This window comes from Equus przewalskii, chromosome 28 (assembly GCF_037783145.1).
Source record: "Equus przewalskii isolate Varuska chromosome 28, EquPr2, whole genome shotgun sequence".
Lineage (NCBI taxonomy): Eukaryota > Metazoa > Chordata > Mammalia > Perissodactyla > Equidae > Equus > Equus przewalskii.
The window spans coordinates 14,140,688-14,167,616 of NC_091858.1; the positions used below are offsets into that span (position 1 = coordinate 14,140,688).

Consider the following 26,929-nt stretch of genomic DNA (forward strand, 5'->3'; position numbering starts at 1 on the left):
CTTGTGGTCTGACTCCTCAGAGGAATTTTTAAAGCACTTACTTCTTCAACTTACATTTGAAATCATTGTCACTCAACAGGGCTTCACTATTGCGCTCTTGGGCCTTTGACGGATTATCACATCACCACTGGGATGCTGAGGGAGACCGTGTGAGCCTCACTGGTGCCAGGAGACAGAGGTCACAAGGCCACTAATTTCTCCCCCTACGGATCACTAGGCACAAAAAGAGCCCACACATAAAGCTCATTGTTCCAAGGGATACGGGACTTGATCACAAAGGAGTGAGCTCTTGAAAAGGACATCAGACATTTTAAAAAGGGCCCTGTGACATCCAGAGGGCTGTGGACTCTTGGCTTTGAATTCATGAGTTGTATTGACTTCTCCCCTCAAATGTGGTTTCTGAGCAATTCTTACCCACTTATTTCTCCGAGGAATTTCATTTGCTATCTCCACTTCTTTGCTTTATTCTTTGCTCTTTAGCCCAGTGTTTAAACGTCAGGCTCTAGAGTCAGACATACATGAATTTAAATTCTGTCTCTGCCATGTCCCAGCTGGGTACCTTGGGGGCACTCACACTCCTTGGGCCTCCAGTTCCTTGAAAGAAAAATGGGGATAATACTAGCAGTGACTTCATGGGGTATTATGAAGATTAAATTAGATAGCATATGGAGAGAGAAGTACAAAGTGTTCCAGCTATTGATAGGAAAGCCCAATATGCATATACGAGGCTATTTTTATCATTCAAACTTGTTCATCATTTTTTAATTTGTCGGTTACACAAGTAATCAGAGAAAATCTGGAAAATGTGAAGAAAGCAACAGCAATAAGCTCATTAGCCAAAACTATCACTTTGTCATTGTTGTATTTCTATTCACTCTTTTTTTAAAAATATGTTTTTTGAATTCTACTTTCATTCGTTTACATTTTTGCATTGTACTTTTTTAATGCTATGAAATAGTCTTTATAATTATTATTTTTAATAACTATGTGATAATTTCATTGGGCAGATGGAACATGATTTACTTATTGGTTGATCTATTAATGAATATTTGGGGATTTTAAAGTTTTACTGTTAGTAATATTTCTGCAATGAGCAGTATTTTGCACGGTTTTATTCCTCAGTGTTTTGGATGTTTCCTTAAGGTATATTTTTACAAGTGGAATTACTGAGTCAAAGGATAGAAACTTTTTATGGCTCTTAATATATATTGTAAACTGTTTTACTAAAAGGATTACTCTAATTTGCAGTGTCACCAGCAACAGATAATTTGGAATAGTTTTATAACAGAGGGATTTTTGTTTGTCACTTTTTTTTTTTTTTGCTGAGGAAGATTGGCTCTGAGCTAACATCTGTGCCAATCTTCCTCTATTTTGTATATGGGACACAGCCACAACATGGCTTGATGAGCAGTGTAGGTCTGTGCCTGGGATCCGAAACTGTGAACCCTGGGCTGCTGAAGCAAAGCATGTGAACTTAACCACTCTGTGACCAGGCTGGCCTCTTGTTTGTTTCTTAAATGTTTGGAAGAATTTAATAGTGACAGCACTATGGCTTGGAGTAGCATATTGTATCTAGCCCTCTGATAGGATTTCTCATTTTTCTCTCTGTTATTTGTCTACTTAGTCTCTTGTGGCAGAAACTGCTGGTTGGGTCCCAATATCCATTCGCTTTGTCCCCCTTGGTACAGAATTTCTGACTTTTAGCCTGACATATGGCCAATGAGAATAAACACTATACTTTCCAGTGTCCTTTGTAACTGCATGTGGCCGAGCTGAAGAAGTTTTGGTGAATGGAGTGTGCATTAGTCATCCATTGCTGTGTAACAATATCACAATAGCAAGTTATACAACCCATATTTATTATCCCCCAGTTTCTGTGGGTGAAGAGTCTGGACCCAGGGTAGCTGAGTCCTCGGCTTCAGCATCTCTCACAAAGCTGCAATCCAGGTGGCAGTCAGAGCTGAGGTCTCCTCTGAGGCTTGACTGGGGAACGACCCATTTTCAAGCTCATGAGCTTATTGGCAGGATTCAGTTCCTGGTGGACTGTCAGACTAGGGCCTTAGATCTTTGCTGGCTGTTGGCCAGATGCCACCCCTGATTCCTTGTCACGTAGGCCTCTTTGAATGTCCGCTCACTTCATCAAAGGCGGCAGGGGAGAGCGTCACTAAACAGTGAGTTTACAAGATGACTATGATCTTATATAACATAATCGTGGAAGCCACATCCCATCACCTTTGGCATATTCTATTTGTTAGAAATAAATCATAGGTCCTACTCACACATAAGCAGAGGGATTTACATAAAGGACTGAATATCAAAGGGGTAGGGACATGGGACCATTTTAGAGTCTGTTTGTCACAGAGTGGTTGCAAAGTGATATGCTCTGGAAACTGTTCTTAAAAGGAGAGTGTGTGCCTTTTTTCTTACTTGCTAAAATACACATCTGATGGCAGGAGCCAAGGTAGCCATTTTGTATCATGAGGTGGCAATATCATGTTGAGGATGGCAAAGCAACAAAATAATAGAGTTTGGGAGCCCCAGAATACTTGGACTGCTTAGGCCTGGATTTTTGTGTGTATGTGTGTGTGTTTGTGTGTGTGTGTGAGAGAGAGAGAGAAAGTGAGAGAAAGAGAGAACACTTCACAGTTCGTTTGGATTTTCAGTCACTTGAAACAAAACTTCATCCTAACGGATGGACTACTTATTGCGCCAATTTTAGTCATTATATATTTCTATAAATGATTCTATTAAGATCTTCAGTATTTTGTACTTTTATATAGTATAACTTTTATTTAAAAATATTCATCTGGTATAATACTATATTTGTTATTATCTTTTTTCATTAAATGTTTCTGAATCTCATCCATTATATAATTTTTTTCAATGACACAGCATGTGGTTTATTTTTTAAAGTATATTTGCATGGGTGCAATATATTAGAAAGAACACATTTTGGTGGATGGAATATAGTGGAAATAGGGCAATGTTTGGAGTCAGACAGACTGGAGTTCAAATTCCTCTCACAATTTAAGAGCTTTGACGCCTTATACAACTTCCTTGCATGCTCTGGTACTCAGTATCCTTATCTGCAAAATGGGATTATAATACCCCAGTTGTAATCTTTTAGGAATTAGAAAGAACCTGATACATAGAGGCATTCATTATAAGGAAGACGTTATTATTTCTGTTCTTAACTTCATTATTTCATTTTGTGGGACCATTTTTATCTCAAAAACCTTAACTTTGCATTAGTAGGTGTTATTATTTCTTAATTAAACAATTAAAGTTTATGGATTTATTTCTAAATCCTGCTTGGCCTCATTTCTTGCTTTGATATGGATTTATTATTTCCATTATTTTCTAAATAACATATTATTGGTTTATTGATTTCCTCCTTGGTCCAATGGTTGCTAGAAGACTTTAAAAAAATTCCAAATCGTTGGGGTTTTTTTCTGTTTATAATTTTAGTAAATTGCTTTTAGTTTTGCTGTACTGTAATTAGGGAATGTGGCCTACCCAATTTCTAGTCTTTGAATTTATTGTGGTTTTCTTCATTTATGACCATTTGATTAATATCTGGTAAACATTCTATGGGTCTCTCAAGAAAGAGAAGATTTATATTCTGTAGACAAGAGCAGAATCAGGGTCCCAACTAGATTAAAATTCAGGTTCAGGGGCCGGTCCCACGGCCAGGTGTTTAAAGTTCTGTGTGTTCCACCCAGCGGCCCAGGTCCACAGGTTCAGATGCCTGTTGTGGACCTACACCATTTGTCAAGCCCTCCTGTGGCAGTGACCCACATACAAAATAGAGGAAGACTGGCACAGATGTGAGCTCAGGGTGAATCTTCTTCAAGCAAAAAAAGAGGAGAATTGGCAATGGATGTTATCTCGGGCAAATCTTCCTCAGCAAAAAAAAAAAAAAAAAAAATTCAGGTTCTAGAGCATGAAGCTGGGCAACACTAGCCATACATCACATGTGGCAAGAAGCCCTGTGGGCAACAACTTGAAATCTGTCCAAACTGGAATTTAGGCATCTACAGGCACATTTAGTGGGTTGGAGTGCTGGGGAGTCAATTCCGATTGCTGGGTGGAATTAGACAGTTAAATAAAATTACCACAAGGGACCACAGCATCAGGCACTGATGGGCTGGTCTCAGCATCAGACCCCCTGACCAGGGAACTGATCTTAGAGCCGGGCTGTGCCACCTGGCCCGGGCATCTAGGACCCTGACGTGCCCTGGGGTTTAAATAACGTTCCGCAAGCCCCCTCTAGCAACATGGTCTAGGAGGTGGAAGTGAAAAAACTGTCACCAGAGCTCAGAAAATGCTGCCGTTTTCTTTTCCTCTTCTCTCTCCTACAGAAAAAGCATCTAAAGAGTGGAGCACTGCTACGCCAGGCAGAAACATAAGGTACAGAAATCCCTGAAGTTATACAACACCGGCATGAATTGTACAGGAGGCAACGGCCCTCGACTGTTGAGGAGAGGCCGGAGCACTGTCTGTCAGCAGAGGAAGGCAGTGGGGGGGATGACAACGCTGAAGGGGATCAGAGCTGGTGTGCAGCGAGCACCAACCTCAGAGCCGACACTGTGCTCAGCACCTTTTATGCGTTATCACAGGCAGCTATTGTGATTATCCCATTTTACAGATGAGGAAACTGAGGCTCAGAGAGGTGACGTATTTCTCTTCTTAAGCGAACTGAAGAGCTGAGAAGTGAAGTGTCTGATTCCAGAGCCTTACCTTTATTCTATACTGCTTTCTTCCTAAAGACACGGGCACCAGCTAGTACAGGACCACACCCAGGATCCCAGCCTCAGAAAGATGATAAATATATACATTTACATATACGTACATAGACTTTTATGTAAATGTATACAATATTATTTTTAAGTGATATTGCTCAAATACATTCTTATATTTGGGGGGCCTCTGTTTGCTCTGTCATAGACTGATGTGGCTTCCGAAATTATGCTTCTGCAATATCTCTTTTCATTCTAACAATTTTTGCCCTAAGACTTTTGTTGATGCTTTCTTTGGTACATGACGGTTTGCTGTTGTTATGTCTAGCCCTTTCCTTCTATTTTTTATAGAAGTGTTATTTTACACACTGACTATACAGTACATATTGAAGGTATACACACACACACACATCCAAAGATTTTTCCACATCCCGTCGTCCCTGTACTGATGATCTATCACAGCTGTGTGTACTTTGACCAGCTGTGAGATGATTCTATGCCGTCTTGTACTCTACGTTACAAGTGAGAGGAATAGTATTTCTCAGTATAAATTCTGCTGTCTTTTAAAATGTGGAAACTTATTCAGTGTCTCTAAAATCTGACTCGTTGGTCCATGGATATGCATTTTAATGCTTTTTACCATCCTTTTCAATAGTTCTTGGTTAAATGAGTTATCTCTTTTTTGCAATGAAGGCACCATTGGATACTTTTGGGCATGGGGATGTACAAAGGAGGTTTTGTGTCCAGATATAATTTCATATTGCCCCATAGCATTTGTACTGAAACATATTTACTGGGGCCAGCCCGGTGGTGCAGCTGTTACATTCGCATGTTCTGCTTCTCGGCAGTCCGGTGTTCACCGGTTTGGATTCTGGGTCCGGACATAGCACTGCTTGGCAAAAAGCCATGCTGTGGTAGGTGTCCCATGTATAAAAGTAGAAGAAGATGGGCATGGATGTTAGCTCAGGGCCAGTCTTCCTCAGCAAAAAAGAGGAGGATTTGCAGTAGTTAGTTCAGGGCTAATCTTGCTCACACACAAAAAAACTTACCATCTTCAGACTACAATAGCGGAGAATCTCTGAATACTTATTACAATGCTCAGAAAACAGAATCAATCCAGGTAGGTTACTAGGCAAGTCAAGATGTCTAAAATACCACACTAGGTTCCAGAAAACACCTGGATGATGAGTCACAAAGCCTGCCACTGTTACTGTATGATTGTCTTCATTTTCTAATAAGCTTTCAAGTTCCTTCCATGCTGTTAAGGGACCAAGATAGGAAACAAGGATAGGATCTGGGCTTGGGAGCTGCCATTCTCATCCTAAAAACTGCAGATTCTTGTCAAGTGGCTGGTGGGCTGCCTGTAGGAAGGAGTTTCTGTCTTCCAGTATCTCCCTTAGCCAAGGAGTCATAAACATCAACACTCCTGGCCATTCAAAAAATTGGACATTTTGACATAGCTCTTCTTGATCTATCAGCAGGAATCTGAATACTTCAGGTACATGCATTTTCTTGCCATTTGGATGTACATTTAGATCAAACGTCCCTCCAACAGAGATAACAGATGTGTGCAGACCAGAGGCTGATGCTGAGATGCAAAACTGCCTTGTCTGACTTGAAAGGAAGATGGAAAATGCATATTTTCTGTAGATAGGCTTGACTTCAAAAAGCATCTCCCAGGTCATCTTAAATCTCTCATTTCAATATTTAGAAAAGATTGCCAAAAATCAGGCATGTGGTATTAAGACGTGAGTCATCTGCTGTCCAGGCTGGGTGATTCCCTCATCGTGGATGAGACTAGTTTGACACGAAGAGTAACCTGAGATGAGAACCTCCATTACATAATTCTGCGATATATTTGTATACTTGTACTGCACTAAGATGCCACTTCTGATGTCTCAGGTAAGGCAAAGTTGACAGGGATCCTTCTAAGGAGGCGGAACTTTCCAGGTGCATTCAGCTGATATCAATTCCCTTAGTCCCTGAGGTGGCACTGCTCTCTTGGGAGGAAGCAGGTCCTTCTGACTCATGGCAGATACCTACACCTGTTCAAGAGGTGGATTCAGCATCCTGGGCTCCCACCTGAGTACCGTGGTATATGGTGAATCTCGAATGCCATTTGCTTACTTTCTCTGCAACTCCTTTTCCAGGAATGCATGTACTGTCTCTTAGAACATCTGAGTGAAATACTAGTGGTGTATCTAAAGTAAGTGAGGGTGCGGAATGGGTTAATGTATCTTGAGAGTCTTCCCTAAAAGGGAAAGTAGATGAGAAGGCTGGTGAAGCCCAGTCTGTCCCGTGGTCTGTCCTACTTTCTGTATAGCTTTGGATTGGTAAGTGCCACTGGCCTAGTAGAATTAGGAGGAGACTAGTCCTTCTGCATACCTTGACTAAGGTTGGACTTTTCTTATTGCTTCATTTTTCATCGTCTGATTTAAATCAATGTTTGATGTACTAGTCGTCAAAGGACTGCTCACGTCCCTCGTATTTATCCCAATTTCTTCAGCTAAGTCACGCCTAGCAGATGGTGTTGACATGCTTTCGCTGTCGTCTTCATCCTCCTCCTCCTCTTCTTTTGCTGTTGTTTAGTCTCCGCAACTGAAAGAGAGAGGGGATCAAATCCTGTTGCCACATCAGTTTTTTCAAAAGGTTTGACTGGAGACTGCTGTTCGTATGTTGTATAGCCAAATCACATTTACGGAATTATCAAATTTATAGAACAAAATTACTTCCACTAATCCTTCCTTCACAGCTCTCCCCCTGCCTGGAATGACTTTGTCGTTTACCCGGTTAATTCATGCTTCAAGGACCAGTTAACTGTCATCTCCTAGCGAGCCTTTTTAAGAGACTCCTTTTTCTCTACTCAGCTCCTGTCTGCTACCGCCTAACTTCTGCTTTAGGAAGCCTTCCTTCTGTTTTAGCATATTTTGTGCGTACTATTACTACAGTACATATGATATTATATCATTGCTAGTTGTGAATGAGTTCTGTTGTCTCATGTTCCAGATTCTGAACTTCTAAGGACTGTGTCTTATTCTTTTCTCTATTGTCACAACCTGGTTCAGAAGCTGGTGTGCTGAGCATGTGTTCACAGCTATCTGTTGAATGGGCATATGACCGTGTAGCACAGGGGTTCTCCTCTCTGAGCCTGAGTGGAGATTTTTGACCCTGCGGCCATCCCCAGGCATCTGTTTGCATGAATGAATGGTATAACCTTAGAGGAAGATTCCTGAGCATGCTCCAGGTCAGAGGCAGGCGCAGGAGATGGGGAGGACTGGAAGGCGTCTGCTCCCCCAGTCCTAAGCTAGCTCCCTTTTTAGAGAGGGGCTGCAGGCTCAGCAAAGGAAGGCGCTGTTTCCTCAGGACTTTGTAAGATTCTGGGCTCAGGCAGTGCCACCCTGGGACCCCAGAGAGCATCGTGCAGTACAGGCCGGGGGAAGGGTATCACCCATTTCTGTGATACAGGTGCATGGTTCCAGGGGTTAAGAGGTGACTTGAGGAAACTTCATGCCATTGTCACCTTCAGGTGCCAGAGAGCAGCTTTGCAAACTCCCAGAGACTGTGCTCTTGGAAGAAGAAATCTCAGGGGTCCCTGTCACACCAGAAGCAGTGCTGGTGGCAAAGGCCAGGCTCTCTGGAAACTGACCTGTGGGGACCAACATTAAAAAAGAGGCCAGAGGAGAGGACCGGGAGCACAGGTGAGAGTCCCTCAGAGGACTCTCAGGTCAGACTGGGAGGGCTTGGGGACAGGGGCTGAGGGCTACCCAGCCAGCACTACTGGGTTTAATGAAAACGTAGTGCTGTCTGATGGGCTTTGGAAAGCTCAGGTTATAAATGAATAGTAGCTTCCTAGTTTTGAATAGAGGACATGTGTAAAATGTGAACACTCACATGCTCATTAGAATTAGGATGTGTTCAGAGGCTTCTGCAGATATGTCAGAACGTTGATTGGGTAACTCAGGTTAGGGGCAAACTTCCATTTCCTGGGTTTATCACCACGGAATCAATCATCCGAGTGGGCGTTGAAAGTGGAGCGTTCACCTTGAAAGATGAAAGTCCGGGAGGGAAATGCGGTGTAGACGGAAGGCTGACTGCCTGCTACTGGGTACTTCAAAGGGGAAGTCACCTGGGTGATTTAATCACAGTCCAGGGTCTGGCCTTTAGTTTTTCAGGTTCAAAAACTGAGAAAATTGGTTTTGTCAGCAGACGGAAGTAAGACCAGTTTATCAGACCCTCAGTCGTACTAACCAAGTTCACAAGAGACAGACGTGTAAATCAAAATGCCATTTTATTAATTTACAATGACAAGCAAAATCGGCCAGGAGATCAGACACACATTCTGTTTCAGGCACATTCTCTCCCTGGTGAAATCCGTGTGGGAAGTAAACTATCATCCGAAGAGAGCCGGGCGAGCCTGGAATCAGAGGAGAAGAGGGAGCTGGTGTCTGACTGGAATGTTACATGAAGCCAAATGCCTCACTCTCCACCAAAGGGATATACCTGGAGGGGATCAGATGACGGAACAGGCAACACACTCCAGGACAGACCAGGGCGTTTTGACTCTTTCTTCCTCTTGGACGCTGTTTTGGCCCATGCTGACCACACCTCTGTGCTGATGTGTTCTTTCTCCAGCTGTGTCAATCTCATTGACTAGGTTATAGCCCAGTTCGCCCTCTTCTTTGACTTTGACCTTGCTTTCGCCCCTGCCTACGTGGTGGGGCTGGGAAACAGACAGTTGTCCCAGAGTGACCCTACTCTAGTGTCAGCAGGGCCCATAGCGTTCTGCTGAGGTTAGGAAGCCTTGTATAATCACATGTGATCAGCACGTTAACCAAACAACCCCACCAGGATGTGCTTGTCAATCTTCAGGCCTGATGCAGCTAATGAATTGTTAACGACGGGTGATCAATGCCTTTATCTCAGAACAGGGGCTGCCTCTTCCCTGGAAGCCATTTGCTGCCTTAATTGAACCCAGGGTGAGCTGTTCTTGGGAGCTGAGCTGACAAGGGCCTGCTGCAGTCCTAGAAGCACAGGCTCATGCTTTGCACATGATATTCGAAATGCTGAGGGTGTTAGCTGACACCTTCGTGAAAGGAAAGAAATAGCCTAAAGGTCACAGCTCTGGATTGGTTTGTGGGGAACAGACATTCATGGCATTCCCTACTTTGAGCTCTGCCCTTTTGTCTAAGGTTTCTGTCTTGCCCCATCATCCTTTCCGGAGCCTCCTCTCTTACAAACACGCTGACCCATGTGAGCCTTCACCTTACTTAAATCGTATTAATACGTAACAGTTACTGAGCGCTTATCATGTGCCAGATTGTTCAAAGCCCTTTGCATATTAATTCATTTACTCTTCACAGCAATCCTATTATCTTCACCTTACAGATGAAGAAATGAGACAAAGAGAAGCTAAATATCTTGCCCAAGGTCACTGGCTAGTAAGTGGCAGAGCCAGAACCCACATGGTCTGTCTGATTCCTGAGCCTACCCTTTGACCTGCAATGTTAAACAGAACTGAGAGGTTGCTCTAAATGTCTTCAACTTGCCCTACAGAACTGTTTAAATTTTAGCTGACTCTACCAGCTCTGACTATCTGAGTTTCCAGGAATCTGCTTAAAAATTGGAACCTTTTAACAATAAATATTTGATTCTCCTGATAGTCCAGCCTTGTACCAGTCATGTCTCTCTCTGGAACTCTGTTTGAAATGAGAGGGCTAGGCTACGGAATCTCTAAGTTCTCCTCTAATTTTGACTTTGTGAATTTACTACCAGGACCACTCCTAGGACTTTGTAGGGATTTTAACAATTTACATAAATTATTTTATTTTTCCATTCAATGATCTTTGAGTCAAGAAATAAGACTTATCTGGGCTGGCCGGGAAGCATAGTGGTTAAGTTCGCACACTCCACTTCAACAGCCCAGGGTTCCCAGGTTTGGATCCTGGGTGCAGACCCACACACTGCTCTTCGAGCCATGCCTTGGTGGCATCCCACATACAAAATAGAGGAAGATTGGCACAGATGTTAATTCAGGGACAGTTTTCCTCACCAAAAAAAAAAGAAGAAGAAGAAGAAGAAGAAGAAGAAGTAAGACTTATTTACCTTTATATTTCCAGAAATAGCTATTACAGTGTTGGACATGGTGGGTACTGCTTATACATTTATGCACTTCAACTGATTTTCATAATCACCCTGTAAGATGGGCAGGCAACATTATTATTTTCGTTATTCAGATGAAGAAACTGATGCTTTGAGAGCTTTAATAAATGACCTAAAATCATAGAGTTCACCTCCATGCCCTTCTTTATTTCCATCCATCCACCAGCAGTGTTGTAAATGCACCTGTTCTCCCACAGTAACAAATTATCAAGTAATACCCAACACTACAGAGTATATTTCCTTGGCAGCTGTCTGCCAGAGACATAATAAGACTGTGCTTGGCATCATGTAACTTTTCTAGCTACTCATTTAAGAGAACAAATTGTTCTAAGGTGGGTTTTGTAGAGCTATGCATCAAATGATTACAGTGGGTACAAGTCATTTTCACATTGAGTAACTGGTAGCAAAAGATGAACATTTGATTGCTTTTTGTTGACTGAAATAGAAATTCTGAGTGTTGAGCAAAGATCACGAGGAGGTTGATACAATGAAATGGTAGCCCACGTGGCTGAGACTTCAACATTGTACAGTGTGACCACGTTTTATTATGGGGCCAGCAGTCCAAATGTCTGCATACCACAAATGTAATGGAGAGGGAAACAGCTCATCAAGAATCGGATTCATGCTTTGATTAATTAGGGTTTTAGATGTGTTCATTAATGATTTTCGCCGCCAAATGTTTTCCAAAGAGACACTCTGTGAATGGAGGAAAAGGATGGCTAATTATCTTAAGATCAATCTAAAGTTTTGTTCCCTGAGGCTCTGCTCTCTGGGAAGTGTTCAGCTCCTCCAAGCTTCAGATTCTCTGGACTTCAAAAGGAATGTTGGCCTCAGATGGGATGATCCGTTGGGAAAACAGAGCCCCATAAATACATCAACTCTAATTATCAGCATGAAAAATCTTCGTTGGAGATGCTGGGGTGTAGTCAGGACTGGGAACCATACAGGGAGAAGAAAGGGCTGAACGAGATGAGAAAGTCAGAGAGTCACCTTAGCTAGAAAGTATAACCTGCAGCTTGAACTCCCATGTCCCACCAAAATGAAGAGTCTAGTCACTTAGGTCTGGCTCTTAGAGGCACATACGCTGCTTTTCTTCCTTGTTCTTTTTCAGAAATGCCTTTGAGGGACAAGAAAGACATATCTAGACATAGTGAGAATGGGATACTGTTTATCCCGTTCACCGACAGAAGCTCTGCACTCACCTCAGAGGTTATGAGCACCTTGAGGGCAGGGATTTTGCGTTTTGCATCTTTAGTTCCTTTTATCTCCTCCTCATTCCTCCTTACTATCAATAGACAGGTTTACATTGTTTCTTGAATGAATCTCCAGTGGGATCTCAAGTAATTTTTTTTTTAAGTTTCAGTGCATAATTGTGTACCCCAGTTGTTAGTTGTTAGTTCTCTATGTGAGCTGCTGCCACAGTACGACAACTGACAGATGAGTGGTGTGGCTCCACAACTGTGTAATGAACCCGGCCGTGGCTGTGAGAGCACCGAATCTTAACCCCTAGAACGTGAAGGCTGGCTCCCAAATAATTTTTTAATTAGAAAATGGTCAGTCTTCCATGAATAATATAAAGTTTAAGTTCACATGGCCAAGATCTGCTGAAAGGTAATGTGCCTGGGTATTTTACGGCTTTTGTTGCTATTGCGAATGGGATTTTCTCTCACAGTGTATCTTTTAATTAGTCATTTCTAATGGGCAGGAGACTAATTGCATTGATTCAGTATTGCCACAAAAACGTTGCATAACAAACCACCTCAAAACACAGTGGATTACAACAGCAATCGTGTTTTCTCAGGGCCTGTGGGTCAGACGAGGGTGACTTACATAAGCTGGACTCAGCCCAGTGGCTCTGCCTTGAGTCGTGGGCCCATTTGGCTGGGGCAGCTCCTGCTCCACGGGTGTTCATTCTTGGGCCCAGGGGTGAAGGCAGCAGGGACCTGGGGAGCTCAGAAGCACTAAGAGTCCAGCAGAAAATCAAAAATGCCTTTTAAGGCCTGAGGTGGGTTGAATTATGTGCGCCAAAAAGATACATTGAAGTCCTAATGCCTCCCCCATCCTACCGATGTAGGTGACCTTATTGGAAACAGAGTCTTTGCAGATGTAATCAAGTTAAGACAAGGTCATACTGGGTTAGAACCGGCCTAATCCAATGACTGGTGTGCTTAGTAGATGAGAGAAATTTAGATGCAGACACAGGGGGAGAAGGCCAGGTGAGGACAGAAGCAGAGAGTGGAGCTCTGCTGATACGACCAAGGGATGCCGAGGATTGCCAGCACCCACCAGAAGCCAGGGGGAAGGCATGGGACATGTTCTCCCTTTGAGCTGGCAAGAAGGAACCAAACATGCCCACACCTTGATTTTAAACTTCTGGCCTCCAGAACTGTGAGAGAATACATTTCTGTTGCTTTAAACCATCAAGTTTGTAGTAATTTGTTACGGCAGCCCCAGGAAACTAATGCAAAGCCCAAGCCTGTCACCTCTGCCCATGTTTCTTGGGCCAAAGCAGGTCCAAACCCCAAAGTCAAGGTGCAGAAAGAACATGCTGAACCATTGTGAGGCCATGACGAGGATGTGGATGTAGGGAGAAGTGGGAAACTGGGCACAATAATTTAATCTACCACATACAAGATTCAGAATATGTAAGAAAACTTCATATTCTGAAGTATCTTTGGAGAAGACAGTAGAATCTAATGATCCATAGCATGGGTCTTGTATCAAGAAAGCTTTGGGGTGAATCCTGTTCTGATACTTCCTACCTGTGTGATCTCAGGCAAATCACTTAACCTCTAAGCATCAGTTCCTTTATTTGTAAGATGAGAAAAATAATCCTGCCTATCTATCTCACAGGACTCTTATTGGTGTGACCTGAATTGATGTTTATTTCAGTTGTTGACATAGCAGGGGCCGATAAATGTTACCTGTTACCATTATTATTGCTATAATAGTATAATAGTGAAGGACTTGGAAATACAGGTAATATTTTCTACTGTGACTTTAGAGGTGAGAAGAAGATTGCCTATGCAAAGCTGGTGAAAATTCAAATTTTGATTTATGAAGAATAGTTTAAGATATGTTAATGATCCTTTGGGTAGGCGTGGTTCATATCTTGTGAAGAAAGAGAGGAGCCTGTTTGCCTGGAGAAGAGCCAGTTAGTTTAAGAAGACTTTAAATTGAATATAAAGGAGGATAGGATGAAGTTCCCAACTACAGAGAAATAAGGGGCTTTGTCAGGAAACGCATGGGAAAACACTGAAGGGGGGGGGCAAGGCAGAAACAGTATGGGGAGCATTTGACATCATTCGCCAACACGCAGAGCCTTGGAAATAAGTGGACATAACATAAAAATATAATCTCAGGAGCTGATTGCCTCAGCCTATGGGATGAAACTCAGAATTTTGGCTTGGGGATGAGACTAATGTGCCTTTTTCAAAGGGAACCAGCTTATGAGAAAGAGATGTGACCCTAAGTATCAAGAAATGTTCACGTGCTGGGGAGGCCACAAACTCTAGGAGGTTTGTGGAGAACCTGTGGGAAGTGGTCAAAGGAGATTCAAGACAGTATTATTATTTGAGTTTTTTTATGTCACATGATTAGATGAAAAAGGGTATTATGTCATTTTTAGCAAATGTCAGATATAACAAAGACAATAAAGGGAGAGTTTGGAGGAATGGTGGAGGACTTGGACTCTCAATCATGGAAGTTCCCCATTAGGCCGAAAGCAGCAGATACGACAAGCTTTTGACCTTCCTTAGGAGGAGCTGAAGCAAAAAAGGGAACTAACTGTTCATACAATCTTATTTTTACAGACAGTGAGGAATTTGGGAAGTCTGTAGTATTAATAAATAATAGCTAAACTCACTGAGCACTACTGTGTGCCAAGCATTTATCTAAATCATTGCACACTTCATCACATTTAATCTTTGCCATGACCTTATGAGGTTGGTATCTTTTAATCTTCATTTTATGGGGGAGGAAATTGAGGCAAAAGAGATTAAGTCAATTGCTGAAGGTCACAGAGGAAAGGGCAGAACTGACCAGCGCGCATGCTCTTCACCATCGAGTTGTTCTGCTCCCACTGCCAAAAGGCTGCGTGAATCACCACTATCTTTATGGGCAGGGAAAATTTTTAGATGAACGTGACCCCAAGGGTCTAGTGGATGGTGACCTGAGCCAGCCACTTGGTGCCAAAGGGCCAGAAAATCTGGGCTCAAGTGGCCCATGATGTAGGATTAGGAAAGGGCGCAAAAAGTGCATAAGCAATTCATGCTTTTACAAATTTGCAAGCAAAGTCACACCTTTGTTCAAGGAGTAGCAACTGCCCTCTCACTGTGTGTACTGACTTCATCATTTCCCGACATGATCATGCCATTTTCGACCTTTGAATCTTTGGAAAGGCTGTTCTACTGCTTGGAATACCATTTCATCTGTTTTCTACTTCGCAAACTTCTGCTCTTCCTTCAAGACTCGGCTCAAGTGCCACTCCCTCTTCTGAAGACTCCTCTCTCCCTGACTAGCTGGGAGCTCTTTGGGGCCGAGACGGTGTCTTCCTAACCTTGTCTGAGCTCTCTAACACTAGCACACAGCTTGGCACAAGGTAGGTTTTAAGGCATATTGAAAGGATATACACATCAATGTGAGTCCAAATGTTAGTCACCATTAAATGATCAAAATGAAATAAGCCGCATCCTGGGCTATTTGTCTAGGATTTTGGAAGCATGCCATTGCTTACTCTAATTGAAAGGCAAAAGTTAAAGATGCATGCAACCTATTTCCTTTTGAAGGGAAATTTGTCTTGCTGTTTTATGCAAGTGGATAAAATATGCTCATAAAACAATCTGTTTTGAGAATGGCAAATGTTTCAGGGAAACCTCAAGGGAATAAGTTCCTTGTGATTTTATTACCTAACTCTATGTAAAAATGGCTGGAAAGACAAAATATATAGATTAGGGGAATGGCTCCAAATATTGTAGAGGGGAGCAGAGTAGCTGAACAGGAATTCATCATTAAGGAAGATTTATGCAATCTCAAGAGTGCCTTAAAAGTTAATCTCAAAAAAACCCCTTTAGCTTGAGCAGATTATTCTTAAGAAAATCTTTTTGAGTAAATCCATGGAAAACAAATAAATTTTATTTTATAATTTAACGGAAAATAGTATATATTTGTACTGTAATAGCAATTTAGGATTTATTGTTTTAGGTAAAGTCGCACCAAAAAATGTTTCTCATTGACATATCCTGCCTACATACTTTCTAGGTTATTTGTGAAAGCTCCTATTTCAGCTAAAATATGTTATTAGTTACAATGAATTATCCAAGTTAATTTTTCAAGAAAAACACAGTATTAGAAAAGAAGGGGCTGGCCCCATGGCCGAGTGGTTAAGTTTGCATGCTCTGCTTTGGTAGCCCAGGGTTTTGCCAGTTTGGATCCTGGGCGCAGACATGGCACCGCTCGTCAGGCCATGTTAAGGCAGCGTCCCACATGCCATAACCAGAAGGACCTACAGCTAAAATATACAGCTATGTACTGGGGGGATTTGGGAAGAAAAAGCCAAAAAAGAACAAAGAAGATTGGCAACAGTTGTCAGCTCAGGTGCCAATAAAAAAAAAAGAAAAGAAAACTGTTCTCTCTCTCTCTTTTTGTGAGGAAGATTGGCTCTGAACTAACATCTTTGCCAATCTTTCTCTATTTTATGTGGGGTGCTGCCTCATCAGTGTGGCCTCATGACTGGTGCTAAGTCTTCACTCAGGATCTGAACCTGAGAACCCTGGGTCACCAAAGCGGGGTGCACAAACTTAACCACTACGCCACTGGGCTGGTCCCGAAAGCTGTTCTCTTTAGAGGGTGAGCCAATTCAACGTTGGATGGTCAGTCAGAGTTCATACGATAGGAAATGATGAGATCCAAACATACATTTGCTCAGGTAAAGACAGAACAAAAACAATTACAACAAATACATCTCATTACTTGTTGATTCATACTCTTGCTCTAATCAATTAAGGGGAAAATAAGCCACCAACATGTAGAAATGTGAATTTGAAGCATTTCTGTATTTCATGGTTCTTGCACAGGGTTTGAAAAGAGTCAACAATAATTTTCAAGTCCACACGTGCCAAATATGGCCTCCTTGGAAGGTCGGGTGGCTCGGTACTATTGTCTCATCTCTGAGTAAGGCATTTCTACTTGGACTTTAGATACTAAAATAGACTAGATCAAGACATTTCAGAGTTGGGGGGATTTTTAAAGATTATCGTAAGAGCTACCATTTGTTGAGTGCTGACTATGTTTCAGTCACTGTGGAAAGCAGTTCATACGCATTTTCTCATTTAATTCTGAGAACTACCCTATGTAGTCAGCAGTATTAGCTCCAGGCTTACAGATAAGGAAACTAGGGCTTACAGAGGTAAATGCTCCAAGTCTCACAGCTGTTAAGTGATGGATCTGGAATTAGGATGCAGGTCAGACTCTGGGATTCCTCTTGAACACAAACACTCATTATTATATGCTGCTGCATATTTGAATTTCTCTTACCAAAATCCCACCAGGTGATCTGGCCCATGTTTGAGAAGAATAAGACCAGAGATGGTATGTATTTTTTCTTACAATTGTACATAGTATATATAGCACACAACCTTGACAGCTATTCATATTTGTTGAATGAACAAACTCCTCTTACATATCAATCTTTCATGTATTTAGAACCTGAGAGAATTCATACAATTATATAATTCTTCTGCTCCATTATAAAACATAGCTTTTAACAGATGGAAAACACAAGTCTAAAAGGATTGAATGAGTTGACCAACATCCCACAGCAGGCACTCCGTGTACACCAGGTTACCTGTCTCACAGGTCTATGCTTGGTGCCAAAAGATGTCTGTCTACTCTCTCTGACTTTCTGTCAGCCTCTATCTCTCTGTCTCGCCATCTCTCCCTGCCTTTCCATCTCCCTCTTCATCTCTCTCTCTTGTAAGCCAGAGAGTGAGACCGTACCATTTTACATGGCTTTGACCATCTCTGTATCCCAGAACCTTGCAGGCTCTTAAAATATTGATGGGTTAAATGGATGATTCACTAACGAAAACACAATTTTCATCCGAAACCCATCATTCTCTCTCCTTTTAGACCCAAGACCACACTCTGCATTATAAGTGTTTTTGTAAGTCACACTTTGATGGAACAATGGGAAAGCTACAGAAAAGAATACTCACCTGATGTAATTCAATGATCTCTTAAGTCTTTAGTTGTTTTTTTTTTTCATCACTAAGAAATTATATCTGTTTTAGCTAATGTTCTTCCTTTCCTCATTGATTAGTCCAGGTGAGGGTACTGTTTGGGACTCTGATCTTACCCTGGTTTTCCAGAGCCCCTCTAACGCACTCATGGGCGTTGCACAGATGGGGTAAGAATGTGTAGATTTCCACCTTTCCTGAAAGCAGCTCACAGTCCTACACATGTGGCTCTTTGTGTTCTGTGGCATCGTGAGAAGGATTTTCCCCCTTACAAATCACGAGGCATCCGTTCTATAGAATGCAGGCCGTGTTCAATAGCAGGTGCAGAGTTGCTGATGGAATTTCAGCTCTAAGGACCATAGTGCAGGCCTCTCACGCTTATAAATCTGCTTCTTTGCTCTTTAGGAAGATTCCAAGGATAAATTTGGGAGGCATCGGAATGCTAGCACCTTGTGCCTATATGAATATGGGCTAATTTCTGGGCTCTCTTGGCATGATCTTCTCCTTGTTTTGGCAATGAGGTGGTTAAAGCACCTCTAATGATTTCTGCCAAGTTTTGCCTAAAAGTATGACTGTAGGCAGCCTCAGACATCTGCCGTGAGGTAGCCATGCCAACGTTAGCTATAGGAATGGAGAAAGCATCTCAACACTAGACAAATTCAAGGAAGTCTTAGAGCCCCCCTACCTCGCAGGAATGAGCAGATATTTCAGAGTTCCACGTCTGTCAGTGTCTGTCTTCCCACCCCACCTGCCTACAAAGACGTCTGTGCTGGTGGGCTGCACACACGTGCACAAGTCAGTGTTGTCTCTGGATGGTTCATTCTTTTTTGTGAAGAGCTTCCAAAGATGAGAAGCATAGAGTCTGCCCTTAGTTTCTAACCATTTTATATTCACCAAAAAAAAAAAAAAAAACCAAAGAGAAAAAGAAGATAACTACCCTCCCACTCTGGGAGAACATAAAGACATAGGCAGGTAAAGCTGAAAGCCTGCGTCGCCCAGTGCTATTTGAAAAAGTGGGGAAGGTGAAGAAAGGTGAGGTGAGATACTTAAGTTGTCACATTAAGACAGTCTGGGCGCTAATGCCCTCATTTATCAGTGCTCCCAGCCCTCATTATATTTGCCTCATTCGACTGTGGAGGGGATAGTGTCCCTGTTCTCTACAACTTTTCCAGGTAATTCTAGCCCTTAAGATTTTCTGGGTCATGGTAATAATGGGCCATTTTTCTTCACAGTCCAGAAAGCTGTACTATCTTTCTCTAGTCAATGTCCTGGGAGGAAGTGGAAGCACAGTTGCCAAAGCGGAGGGAAGGGGGACCCATAGTTACATAGCACTTAGTTTAAAAATTCCGTCACACTTCATGATTTCATTCTCATTCCAACCCTGTGAGAGAGGCCCACGGGAAGCTGGCCTATTTTATGGAAGAAGAAAGAATGGAGTTGAGATGAGGAATGACTGTGCTGGGGCCCCGGGCTCCTGAGTGGCAGAGGGGTCTTGAACTGAGGTTTCCTGATTTGGTGATCCTACTAAGCATGTTCTCCAAAAGCAGTGTCTTCCCCACAAGTTTCCTTTGCTCTTTTTTGGGGTGTTATTTTGGCACAATGGTGGTTAGAGCTATAACAAAAAGGTGAGACCATGGAACTGCCAGAGACTATGGTTGAAGGATGGCTCCTTTTCTATGTGTGCACCCACAACCAGCAGCCCAGGAACTTCACCCTCTGCCATGATGACCCCCCAGCTTGCTCCCCTGGGTTGGAAACTGGTTAAACCTCAGCTCCTAAGTGAATATTTGTCTCCATTCATCATGCCTATAACTTACTGCAGCCCACACCTTCACCAATATCACTGAGTCTCTGAGATAGAGGGTGAGTCTTTCTTTCTCTAAATAAAACTTTATTTTTATTAAATTATTATATGCCCACTCTTTTTGAAAACAATCATACATTACTAAGAGGTTCACCTTTGTTGGTGGGGGGTATTATTTCCTTGTTCCACCCTTTTCCATCTGCAGTTTTCTTTCTTAGAAATAAGCCCTTTCAACTCTTTTAGGTAATCCATCTGTTTATCTCCATATTTTTCTATATAATATGCATTTTTTGCTATTTCTTAGTGTGTCAATTTTAGATGGTGTCTATAGACTCTGATAAGGTAGGTAAATATTTAGCTTTTATTTCTTTGCCTTCTCCACTTACGCTTCCCCTTCTCCAATGTGGTTGTATTACAATTTTTTTTACATTATTAAATAAAGTTTACTGCTCAAATACTGTAATTCATTTTTATATTAGTTATCTATTTCTTCAAAACAAATCACATCAAAACTTGGCGACGTAAGGCAATTAACATTTATTATCTCACACAGTCTATGGGTCTCGAGTTTGAGAACAGTTTAGATGAGTGGTTCTGGCTCTGGGGTTTCTCATGAGGTTTCAGTCAAGATGGCAGTCCTGGTGATTCATGTCTCTCCCACATGCAAAATTCACTAGCTCCCCTCTCAACATCCCCAAAAGCCTCATCCCATGATGGCATCAGCTAGGAGACCAGAATTTCACTTTTAAATCAGGTTTGGGGAAAGAGAAGCTCCTCAGGGCTGGCTCCTGGAGAACAGTTCTTCAAATACAGTCGTGTCAATCTGAAGACCCGTGAACTAAAGAGGCTAGTTATCTGCAGCCCCCACACCCAATGTACGTTGATGGGACTTGTATGTGACAGCTGTTAGAAACTCTCCTATCAAAAAGAGGAGAAAGAGGAGACACACAAGAGTCAACGGTCAATAGTAATTCTTAAATCTAGCAAGACACAGCTGACATTCCTGAATTAAGACTCAGAATCTGGGAAGAATTCTCCGTGGCTCTTGATCATGTTCTCTGAGCATTTGTTTCTATTTTCTGAGTCATTCTTCCATTGCCATGAAAGGTAGACTGTGTTTACAGCTGAGAAGTTTTCTCAGCCTGCTTTTTGCCTGTAGAAGTTTGAAGGTCCAAAGCCTTCTTTGTAATTTGTTCTGTTTCTGTTCCTTTCGATCCAAGCTGGAGGTATTTTTGCCAATGCAACTCATATAAAAACTTTATAGGTCTCCTCTGAATCTTATTGCAGTTCATGCCATTAGATGAGAACCAAATCCAGAAATCTCTGAGATAGGGCTTTTTCTATCTTGGGCTTTTGCTGAGATGGCTGAGGGATAGAACTCAAGATTCTTGGAAGCCTTGTTTGACTAAACAGTTCTCTGAGGCACTGCTTTAGATATTTCTGAAGTTTTAACAGTTTTTTTTTTCACAACCATACAGTCAGCTTTATCTTTTTTCCTAACTTTGCCCTGGATTTGATCTTTGCCTAGAAACCATTTCTTAATTTTAAAACCATTTGCCATCTTGTGATGCTGGGAATTTTCAAACCATCACACCCCATCTCTTTTTCAGTTAAAAACAAAACAGAACAAAGGCTCTCTCTCTACTCTCACATTTTACTGTAAGCAACAAAAAGGACTTGTGTGGCACCTTCAGCATTCTGCTAGGAAATCTTCTGAGCTAGATTACCCACTTCATTAGGTACATTTTCTATTTTCCATGTTGCCACAGACAACGGTATTGCTAAATTTCTGCTCCTATATAACAAGGATCATCATTCCTCTGGTTTCCAGTAACATTTCCCTCGCTTTCTTTTAGGCCCTCCCCAGCTTCCCCCTCAAAAGAAATCATGCTTCTACCAACAATATCTTTAACATCCCTTAGGCTTTCACTAACACTCCCCTCAAGGTCCTCCCAGCTTTTTCCCACTACTATGTCCAGATCCACACCCATATTTTTAGGTTTTTGTTATAGCTGCACCCCATTTCCAAGTACCAAAACCTTAATACTCCAAATGTACTCCAAATGTACTTAGTGCCTTAAAACCAAGTAAACATTTATTATCTTACATAGTTACTGTGCACCAGGAATTTAGGAGGACTTTAGGCAGGAGATCTTGGCTCAGGGTCTCTCATTTCTTGCAGTCAAGGTGTTGACTGGGGCCTGACATCGTCTGAAGGCATCGCTGGAGCTTGAGGACCCGCTTCTGCAGAGGCTCACTCACACGATTGGCAAGTTATGCTGGCTGTTGGCTGGCTCTTGGTTCTAAGGCTGCTTGAACATCACCGTATCGTGGAAGCTGGCTTCTTCCAGAGCAATTGATCTATGAGAGCAAGCTAAAAGTCCCAGTGTGTTTTATAACCTAGCTTTAAACTCCTACACCATCATTTCCACAAATCCTAGTTGTTACATGATCATCCCTATTGGAAATGGCTTAGTCTGTTCAAGCTGACATAGCAAAAAGCTGCCATACAAAAATGTTATAAAATAACATAACGATAGACTGGGTAGCTTAAACAGGAGAAATTTATTTCTCCGTTATGGAGGCTGGAAGTCCAAGATGAAGGTGCCAGCATGGTTGGATTCTGGTGAGGACCTTCTTCCTGGCTTGTAGGTGGCTGCCATCTCTCTGTGTGCTCACATGAGCTTTTCCTTCTGTGCATGCAATGAGAAAAAGAGAGAGATCTCTGGTCCTCTTCCTCTTCCTATAAAGACACTAATCCTCTTGGATCAGGGCTCCCCTACTTATAACCTCATTTAACATTAATTATCTCCCAAAGACCTCATCTTCAAATCCAAGAACATTGGAAATTAGGCTTCAACACATGAATTTTGGGGGGAACAGAACTCAGTCCATAGCACCCCATCGGCTTCTGTTTTCCCCTTTATTTATAGAAATCTTTTGTGTCTATTTTTCCTTTTCCATTTCTATTTTCGTGCTCTTTGCCTGTGGGTTAATGCCCTTTTTCAATTTCTTTACTATTTTTTTAATTGGGGTTTTGGAAAGGAAGAAAGATAAACATGTTTGGTTATTTTTCCATGTATAGCTCTAAGTCCAGGGATAAGATTACAATTTGTAAAACAAAAACTTTAACACGAAAACTTGAAAGAAAAGAAGGTCAACCTGTAAAGACTCCAGATGAGAGGTGGGGGGACCTACCAACGTTGCCCCAAATGAGCAGCTCCAGTCTTGCAGAAGATGAATCTTCACACCTTCCCTGAATGGGAAAACACCGTCCCTTCTCCAGCACCGGCTCACTTCAAGCATCTGTAGCCAGTGCCGCGGGCATGAACTCCACGCCAAGGAAAGCAGATGGCTTTCAAGCACTGATTAATCGCTGCTCTCCCTTCACTTAGGTTTCCAGCTGTGGTTCACTTTCTCCTTCTTGGCATGGAGTCATTTCTGCTGGTTTCTTTTCTTCCTGGAGAAATGTAAGAAGCACTCCTGTCTTTTACTAAATCTCTTCTGGTCATCAGCTTCACATTGCTGGTGGTCAGCATTGCTTTTCGGCTTATCTCAAAGCCACCCTTAGGCTATAATCTTCCACTGTTATGGCACGAAGAAATCTATCTTCATCTGGCTCATTGACCTCTGATTGCATGCATGGTCAGTAGGAAGCAGAAGGTCAAACTAAAGCAAACCTCTAGGGGTCAAGGAAGTCTTTCTGTATGCCTTCTAGAGTTGGACCCAAGAGAAAAGTCACCTCTGAGCTTTTTACCTTCCTGTTTAGCCTTATCTCAAAGTCACATGGTGCATCAAAAACCAAAATGGAGTCATCAATGATAAAGCGTTGAGGTCTGGCAAATGGTTGGTGAAATTTGTTAGCACTGAAACAGTACATCTGGTCACATAGTTTTGATGGTGTAGCAACCTCTCTATACTACCTCTTTTCGCTAAGCAGTAGCTCTGAATCAGTGATGTACATCAGGATTGCCTTGGGAATTTTGTCATAAGACGTGTCCAGACCCCACTCTGAGAGTTTATTAGAGCCAGGGAATTTGTGTCTTGGAATAGCGCTCCAGGTCATTTCAGTTAAGAAACGTTGCTCAAAAGAACTATCTCTAAAGTGAAAGAGGCAGCACAGTATCATAATTATTAAAAAATAAAGACTCTGGATACCTGGATGTAGATTCTGGCTCCAGCTTAGTTGCTTCTCTCATTAACAGGGAGACTATATAATTTATTGTCCACATTAGGATACATTTGAGAGTAAGAGAGGCAGCTATTAATAACTACGTCAGGACAAGGGGCATAAATTGAAACTGTCCGGACAAACCGGTCACCCTACTCATTAGTCAAGTGAGAGACTAGAGGAGACAACTCTGAGATCCCTTTCAGATTTATGATTCTATAATTCACCGCCACTGGGACAAGTGCAAAATATGTTTTCATTCCGAATGTGTGCAGGACAGGGCTGTTCGGGCATCAACTGCTCTCAGGGAAGCTGAAATGACAAACAGGGGCAACTTAGAGGCAGGGAGCTGATGACACCAAAGCTGAGAGGCCAGGCAGACAGAGCGAACTGGAGTGAGTGACCCTCCTGGGGCAAAGGCACCCAAAGGGGTGGGTCAGCGGGGGCAGGTTCATAACTGGGACTTCTCAGAGGCAGCTGCTACTGCGTCAGAGCCCGAGGGATAGAAATGAATGATATTTGAGATCTGTTGACACACAGATTTCTGTTTTGTCTTCCAATATGTTACACAAAGAATTTCTACAACCATTTCCTTGTGCCTCTCTGCCATGTGGCACAATTAGGGAAAAGGGTGTTTAGGTCAAATCAGAATAGTCACGCATCACTTAACTATGGGGATACGTTCTGAGAAATGCATTGTTAGCTGATTGCATCATCGCGTGAACGTCATAGAGTGAACTTACACAAACCTAGATGGTATAGCCTGCTACACACCTAGGCTATATGGTACTCATCTTATGGGACCCCCATCGCATACACAGTCAATCGTTGACTGAAATGTCGTTATGCAGTACATGAATGTACATAAATTGTACCATACACAAATTACCAATTTTCTAAAAATCAAAGTGTAATAAAATGCCTCCCAAAGTCCCCTAAACCCTGATCATTTGCTCTTTCATATTTTAGAAAGCACTTGGGGGCTCCAACTTGTCGTAATAAAGATCGTGTCACACTGTAGCTGTGAAAGGTCAGCCTAATAGAATCCACGGTATCAACGAGTGTTAATGAACACGGGAGAGTTAAGCTCAGTGCAGTTTGGTTTTACAGCTTTTTTCTGCTGTATTTTTTTGTTGCTGCTTATCAAGCACGTATTAAAGAAACTCTGTAGAGTGAGACGCTGGGACACAGTGATGGGGAGTGAGTAGACGACACAACCCTCACAAAGCTGACGCTTTATAATTTCAGGGCCATGGGCTGAATTCTCTTTTTTGCCCAGTTTTAGGCATCAGGGCGATTAGTAGAGATGAGGGGAGAGAGGCACATACAGATAGAGAGAGAAGACAAAGAGAAGGAAGTGTGGGAGGAGCGGGGAGAAGAAGGGAGTGAGGAAAAGAGGGAGAGAAGAGAGAGAAAAAGAGAAGGAGAGAGAAGGGAGAGGGGAGGAAGAGAGAGGGGGAGGGAGGAGAGAATATATAAACAGAGAAACAAATGGAGAGAGAAACTAGAGAAGGGAAGAGGGGGCGGTGCATACGAGCCAAGTTAGGTGTATATGTGTACACATACACACTGTGTCTCTGCGGGAAGAAAAAATAAATCATGGGTTATAATTTTTCCTGAAAGCCTCGAAAAGTCTTGTATTGGAACAGAAGAAACGGAACGGCTCACACAGTTGCTGGAGCTATTTCTGATGAACACAATCCAGTTCATTTCACATAGATTCAGGCTCATGCTGTTGGAAGGAAATTGCACACCGCGGCTGTGCTTTAGGGGTCTAATCAGAGCGACTGGCAGTGATGGAAGCTCCTTGCCGCCACCCTAGGAGGAAGCCAGAGGATTGCGGTGGCTCTGCTTCCACAACTGTGGCTGTGTCATCTGTTTGTCAGAGTCCGTGCCCTAGGTGCATTTGGGATGCGAACATGCTTAGCCCAGGATTAGAATTCTTCTGGCTGCAAAACAGTTTCTGCTTCTTAGTGATTCCCACCTGTGGCAGAGAACAGCAGCATGGCAAGGAGAAACAGCTATTGTCGGGCGGAGTCATTTTCAGAGGGCCTTGGAGAGAGTGTCTATCCCTGAGAGAATGCAGGAGAAGGAAGGCCAGAGGTTATCATTCGGCTCATCTGCTGGCATGGGTTGATGTGACCAGAGGGGCCAGCACGAGGCTGGTGTCGCCAGGAAGAGCTTTGAAAACACATAACAAATGCTTGCGTTCCCCTGAGGTAGCTGTGCATCCTTCTCAAGAAAGCCATATGGAACTGGAGAAGGCGCAGGGACGGGCCAGCGAAAGGATCAAGGGACTGGAGGACTGGGCAGATGGGAAATACTGGGATTGGGAGTCAAGAGTGGCCGAGGCTCAGAGGAACGGGACAGGTCTCTGAAACAAAGAAAGGGTAAAGATGGAGAGCAAGGGCTCTATCACAAGATTCTTGGATACCAGACCCTTGAAGGTAGAAGGGACTTTTTAGGAAAAAAGAAATAAAGCATGTATTTTTATAGTGAACAGGGCGCTTAGGAACCTTGCAGATGGTTGCTAAACACCACTAATCCCCACCCCCTAGACTCTCATCGGCTTTGGGCGTGAATTCTCCTGATTAAACCCAAGCAGGTGGTTGATAATTGGCCTCTCTGTCAGTGCTGAGTCTGTATCCTGGTGTTTGCCCTCGGATATAGGGAATTTGCCCAACGGAATTGGGACACCTGGTGAAAGCTATAACACAGCCAAGCGGCAGATACAGAGCAAGAAAAAGAAAGGGCAGTGTTCTGGAAGTGAGTTCAATAAACGCCATTCAGAAACAGCCAGCATAGACCAAGATAGACAATC

At 42.6% G+C, this 26,929-nt stretch overlaps 1 long non-coding RNA gene across 1 annotated transcript; it reads right to left on the bottom strand.

Moving 5' to 3' along the window:
- Positions 1-9,008: 9,008 nt before the first annotated feature.
- LOC139080002 (uncharacterized) lies at positions 9,009-9,387 on the bottom strand. The gene is made up of 2 exons (XR_011534099.1): positions 9,240-9,387; positions 9,009-9,153 (listed from the first exon to the last, which is right to left on the bottom strand). It is a non-coding gene; the product is annotated as an uncharacterized lncRNA (long non-coding RNA).
- Between the last annotated feature and the right edge of the window lie 17,542 nt (positions 9,388-26,929).